General features: G+C 32.8%; 1 long non-coding RNA gene across 1 annotated transcript; it reads left to right on the forward strand.

The window, feature by feature from the left end:
• The first annotated feature begins 3,345 nt into the window (after positions 1 to 3,345).
• LOC136065860 (uncharacterized) lies at positions 3,346 to 6,068 on the forward strand. The gene is made up of 3 exons (XR_010627475.1): positions 3,346 to 3,999; positions 4,898 to 4,993; positions 6,001 to 6,068. It is a non-coding gene; the product is annotated as an uncharacterized LOC136065860 (long non-coding RNA).
• Positions 6,069 to 7,092: the final 1,024 nt, after the last annotated feature.

Here is a 7,092-nt window from a genome sequence, read left to right on the forward strand (position 1 = left end):
TTGATGAACCATAATTTGGCAGCCTAGGCTGATCATTGTTGTTCTTGTGCGGATCCACCCCCCATCTCTTCTACTTTCTGAAAAAGCCTCCTCCACTTTCGTGGGTTCTCTCTAAAGAATGATATGGGTTGGTCTCACTCTCTCTTGAGCAATTGTATTCTTGTCTTCTATTAATATATGATTATTTATACCCAAAAAAAAAAAAAATATATATATATATATATATAGACACACACACGGAACTACGAGAATGTAAGAAAGTACTATGAAACAAAGGCTAACACAAAATCAAGACCCCTTGTACCCAAAGCAAAAATCGCTAGGCTTGCAGACTTGCAGTAGAAAAGGCAGCAGAATTAGGGTATAAGCATGTGAAAAAAAAAAAAAAAAAAAAAAAAAAAAAAAAAAAAAAAAAAAAAAAAAAAACCAAAATCGCAAACGATGTCCCCCATATTAGCGAACACAGACCAAATAGCCAAGTTGAAAAGTGAAAGAATGTATTGGGAGTTTCAAAGATGTACAAAGAATACTAATTAATGAGGTATCGAGCAGATTATGAAAGTTTCCCATTTCCTTTTGGGAGTTCCACATGGTACGAACAAAACTCATTGCCTCTACTTTTGCCAGATCCCATTTCTTATATAGAAGTTCCTATATCCATCAAATATTTAAGCTTTCCGTCTCACCATTCCTTGATAATGGGTCCGGTAGACAAGACGTTCCCTGAGAGGAGTGTCTCTCAAGGGTTGCCTCTCCATGTCATATGCCTCTAAGTCATCGATTGGTTCTTTACGACTTTGCTTCATTATGTTATTAAGCTATCTTCAAATAATCAATCCAATAACAACAATAAAGTCTATCAACTCAACCCAATCCAGAAAACTCCAATTTAATAGAAGATTCAACTTGGCTATTTAGTTTGTGTTCAGTTGATACGGGGGAGGGGACCACACCGTTTGGGATTTTTTTTTTTTTTTTTTAATTTTAAATTTCTGGCTTTCTTTAAATTAAGAATTAAATAATTAAATAATAATTAAATATTAAATTAAGGCCCAAACAATGTCATTTTAGAGGGTCTTAACTGCAACAATTGGTGGCAAGTTAACAAAGTTTTGAAATTTAGAATTATGAAATAAACAAATACAAACATAGAAAATTGAAATGAAAAGTAGTGAAATTTAAAAAATAAATTTTACATTTTTACATTCTCTTTTTATTGTTGTTGTCGTCCTCTTAACATTTTTTACTTTTATTTTCAATCATCCATAAATATTGCCACCCTGTTCAATAACATAGCTAGATACCGCACGGCCGTCTTTTGTCAGGCACTCGAATTTTCTTTGCCCTAAGAAAGGGGATCCAACACCTTCACTGGCACTCGTACATCAAAATGGGGCCCTTCACTCCATAAGTGCAAATACATGGGAGAAAGCTTATCAAGAGCATTAATGCACTCAATTTAGGTAAAAGACCACGATTTTTATCTTTGTTGACGCTACACTACCCAATACTCATGTTTTCACTTATTGGAGCAAAGGCTTTTGTTCAGTGGCTAAAGAAAGCCATGATTATGACAATAAACAGTTCTCTTAATGGTACCATTTTGTTGTTTGCATCTGAGATTTCGTAATCGGAGAACCCAAACCAATCTTCCAGGAGGACTCCATCGAGTCTTTGATGTGACAGGGTGCATCTGAATTTCATGACCATTAAATTGTGACCAAGGCGGCGAGAAAGAACTTCATCAAACAGTCATGATGAGTTTGGAAAGGAGAGCCATTAAATTAGTAAAATTGTATACTGTTAAAAAAGAATTGGCGCAAAAAAAAGAAAAGAAAGAAGAAGCAAAGAATTAGTCTTTATGCATACAAACAAGATGGAGAGAAGGAATTTCCTCAAACAGACCTCCCTTATAGATTCCCTTATACATAGGGGCTGTTTGGTACATGTGTTTAAACACATAATTTTAGTTTTTAAACAACATTACATGCATTTTCACACACATTTTCACGCACATGTATTTTCAAAAAAATACAAACAATGTTATTAGAACAATATTACCAAACGGCCCCTATATTAGATTGGCAAACACTTTTCTCTATTTTCTTGAACATTTTGCTTTGGTTAGCACTTCATTTTTTCTTCAGAAGAATCAGAACCTTCCCACTATGTGTGGACGCTGGAGTTTTCGTTTGAGAAACACACTTGCCTCCCCAAATGCCTTTTAGGGAGTGTATTTTTTATGGCCTCAAATTTTGTTGGGAATTTGACTTTTGAATTTGAGGGTTCCTTGAATTTATTTTAGCCTCCCATTAAGTATTGCAAAATTTCTTTCAATTTGTAACGCTTCATTTGTTTTGAAGTTAAATATTTTTCGGAAAATGTTTTCCCACTTTCAGTTGGTGTTTGTTTGCATGTAAAATGTGGTCAAACTTGTAAAATATTTTCCGTTGACTGTAAAATTCTTTATAAAAGATTTGAAAACATTTTACCTTTAAAAATTTGGTAAAACATTTTACAAAAACACACATTGGCTTCCCCTCACCCCATTTGGTGGCAAAGTCATTGGTTCGGTGGGCTAAGCAGCCAATGTTGACACTTTGGTGGCTAGAGCCTCCACTTCAACGATTAGTGCCAGTGGTTCGGTCATCGGAGTATTCGTTTCAATGACCAATACAAGGGTCCTGTGGTTGGAGCCTTTGCTCCGACTACTGGTGCTCATAGTCTAGTTACTGGGGACACCATTTCGACGACGAGTGCCAGAGGTACAATAACCAAAGTCGTTGTTTTGGCCACTGGTACTAGCAATTTGGTCACCAAATACACCACTTCAGCTACGCTTACTGGCAGTCTGGTTGCTAGAGCCACTTTTTCGACTGTAGGTGCAGGTGGTCTAGTCATTGGACCTCTGACAATAGCTGCTTTGGTGGCTCAGCCACTGATTTTGGTGGTTTGCTTAAAAAGTTTTACTTGTCATACCAAACATCTGGAAATATTTTTTTGAAAATGTTTTACATGTAGAATATTTTACCTTTATAAATATTATACTTCAAAACAAACGAATAAAGTGAAAAACCAAGTTTTAGTTAAGTGAATTATTGTGGAAATATGAAAATCGCCGAATGGGAGCTTACCAAGAAAAATATGCTTTATTTCATAAAATGGTCTTTATTTTTCCTTGGAGTGCATTAGAAATATTTTTTAATATGTTACCACAGTTTTCATGTTGCTTTGATGAGCCAAAATTTGGATAAAAATTAACCTTGGACAGGCTTTGAACCACAATTTAATTAAGGAGAATGAGACCTAAAGGTTTATTATGATTATTATTATTATCTATATATATATATATATATAAAAAAACCGAAGCTTTTGAAGCTTCCACAATTTTCCACATCAGCATAATATTAAAAAAATAAAACACAATATTAAAAAAATAAAACCAGCAAAAAAAAATGTAATAAACCAAAAAAACGCAATAAACCATCTGTTCATTTCACGATTAAAAAAAAAAACAGCAAAAAAAATGTAATAAACCCAAAAAACTCAATAAACCATCTGTTCATTCCACGATGCTTTTCACGATGCCTCTGCCTTTCCCGATCCTCTCTGCCTTTCCCTTTCACAATGGTACCGACCATACCCACCATCGCATCTAAATACCCAACAGAAACCTTCTTTAGACCACCGACCACGGCATCCCAATCCTCTCTGCCTTTCCCTTTCACAATGGTACCCACCATACCCACCATCGCATCTAAAGACCCAACAGACACCTTCTTTAGACCATCGATGTTCCTCAGACCACCGATATCAAGTTCCTCAGACCACCGATTTCGGATATCAAGTTCCTCAGACCACCGATCACCAATTTGCCCATATCCACCTCGCTCAGTTTCCACTCTTCCTCAGAACAGAACTGGCGCCCCATTTGCCGTGGGTCTCATCTAGACCATGGCCCATCAACACCCAACCCAGCCCGTCAAGACCGGTCCAAAGGTAACTAATAAACAAATTTAATTAGAACTCTAATATTATTTATTTTTTTGAATCCGAACTCTATCAGTATTAGGACTCTAACTATTATCTTATAAATAGTTCAATTCTTATTAGTTCTCTTCGTTCTTTGCCTCCATTCGAATTAGGGTTAAGGTATGGTATTAGTGTTCTCTCAATTTGAATTGTAAAGAACTCATGAAACTCAAATTTTAGTGTAGTTATTTTAATATGTATTGTTTTAGCTGTGTTTCTTTTGTATCTGTAATTGAGTTTGTGCTTTCAAGTCATTAGATTTTATGAGTCCGTGGATGACAGATGTGGTAGTGTGGACTATAGATTATTGTAACTGAAAGGTTTATGTTTTGACTGTTTCAAATTTTAGTGTAGTTATATCAGTTTGAATTTCTTAGCTTTTATGCATAATTGTTAAAATGTAAAGAAATCAACTATGATCAATCTATTTCCGAGAAAAAAAAAAAAAGAACTATTGAGGTTTTAAAGATTAGGTTATTATTTTAGTATGTGAATTCGTGGGTGACAGATGTGGTAGTGTGGACTATAGATTATTGTAACTGAAAAATATGTGCCATATCAAATTAGGTGGCAGTCAAAATTGCTTTTGTTTGATATACTGTCCATTGAAGTGAATGTAATTATCTTATTGAGGGTTTGTACAATATTTTTTGAAGTGAATGTAATTATCTTAGTGGTATTGAGTGGATTGTCACTCTTTGTTGGCTCAGTTTTGTGAAAGTATTTGGTTATGATTTTTTTATTACGCGTCTCTATAGATTTGAATTTTGATTTAAATTATGAAATATGTTATTAATAACTCCTCTTTTCATTTGTTTGATGGTTTTTCATGTTTTTCTGTTTTGTTTTCCTTTTGATTTTGTAGATAATTAAAGTTGCTCTACAACCATCAAAATCTAAACCTGCCAAAGGTGGTGTTTTACAAATATTAGAATCTAAATCTACAGCTACAAAGAACTTGGTATGTGTTTTTTTTTTTTTTTTTTTCATATGAGTTTGTCTAATTCTATGTTTTTTAATTCTTTAGTTTGATTTCAAAAATATGTGCATGTTTATGATTCCTTTTTGTGTTAATAAGTTTCTGTAGGTTAAAGGGTAGGTTTTTGTTTGCTTTTTATGTCAGAACATCCTCCTTCCTCCGTTGTAAGTATTGAATTTAAAACAAAAAATCTTTTAAACAAAAATATTTAGTTATCAATTTTTATGTTAGAATATATTCATGAATTTTGAGGTTTGTAAGATTTATAGTTGGAGTTTGTGCAAGTATTTGGTCAGGAATATAATTATGTGCTCTCTACTGTGTGAGCTAATGATAAGTTTATAGAAGTTCTATTCTATTCAAAATTTACCATCAACTTTCTTCTTCTTTTCTTTCAATCTATAAACATCTCACACAACTTTCATCCGCGAACTTCGTATTAGCTAAAATCATATTACATGTTTAATGTCTATTTCAGTGCAAAGATTTGTGTGTAATGTTTCTTATAATAATTTATATTTTCCTTATATATGTTTAATAGTTATAGCAAATATATGGTTGCTTTTTTAAATCTGCTTTTATGCTTGGAGTTTTAATATCATAGTATATTGTAGTGTTCTGTTCACAAATTTGGATTCTTTTTCCTAATAATGGTCTTTCAATATGGTGCAATGTTATGAAGAAGTTGTTGTATATATGTGTACATTATAAAATTTGGATTCTTTTTCTTAATAATGGCCTTTCAATATGGTGCAATGTGATGAAGAAGTTGGTGTATATATGTGTACAGTGTAGTGGGGTGGTAGTATATTGGATTAAGTTTGTTTTTCTATCTTTGGTCTGAGAAGCAAGTGTCATTTGACGCGTATTTGATTATAAATCAAATATCAGTAATTGCATGTATTTGTTGATTATGGACAACTAAGTTTGCACTATTTCTCTTCTATTAATGATTCTTGGCTGAAAATTGGATTCTTACTGTTTTGCAGATAGGGATTTAGCATTTTGATATCTGGCTTATTTGGTAATACAACTACAAGACGAGGAAAGTCAGGTATTTACCAGTCTCTCAAGATTTCAATCGTTTTAATAACTTCTATGTACAATTGGTATTTTATCAAATAATTATTTATTTATTTTTTAAAATTCTGAAGTTAGTATGTGAATGCTATATTTTTTTTTCAATTTTTCCCCTTTTTATAACATCTAACTGTTAATTTGTAATATATGTTTTTGCTATATAGTTATATATATGAATTTAAATTTTGTGAATGCTTTGCTTTTAGTTTATTCCCTAAGCATGGAGTCTGCTAAATATGCAAGATTGAGACGAAGATTAATTTTATCTGAAAAGAGAAATAGAAGGGGTACGATATTGAGATATTTAAAAAATATTTTTCTTTAAAAAACTCATTATTAGTATGTAACCTAATAATTAGTATGTAACCTAGGCCAAACAAGAACAAGAGATGACGAGCCATTTCAAAGGAGTATTCGACGTAGACAATATAGCATTAATGATGAAAGCAGAAAACAACGTAAGTGCTACATTTTTTAGTTCTCCCAAAAAGGTTCTAAAATTAGGAAGAAAAAGTGAATTTTTGTTTTTGTTGTCATAGGAAAATTTATAGAACCATTGGATTTAGGACCTCCAACAATAGTATGTGAACGTTGTGGAGCTCAACTTTGGTATGAAGAGAGAACTGTAAAGTCAAAAACGCCTGCAAAACCGAAGTTTAGTTTGTGCTCTTCTGAAGGAAGAGTTCAACTCCCTTTATTGAAAGAACCTCCACCTTTTCTTGGAAACTTACTCAATATTAATAGTGATCAGAGATCAATAAACTTTCAACTAGGGATAGGAATCTACAACGGACCTTTTGAACAAATCTTTAGAGGTGAGAATGTGGAAGATAAAATTAGTATTTAATATTTACTAAACTTTTCTTGAGTGTACAATTTAAAAAATTTTACTTTTATTAGGAGCCCGATGAAGCCATCCTTCCTGTGCAAATAGAAAATCTAAAAGGAAAACAATTTGTTTTCCAAATACAACTAAATGACTATAATCTGAACTATGGATG

Source organism: Quercus suber, unplaced genomic scaffold, assembly GCF_002906115.3.
Source record: "Quercus suber isolate HL8 unplaced genomic scaffold, Cork oak 2.0 scaffold_1234, whole genome shotgun sequence".
In the NCBI taxonomy this organism is placed as follows: Eukaryota; Viridiplantae; Streptophyta; class Magnoliopsida; order Fagales; family Fagaceae; genus Quercus; species Quercus suber.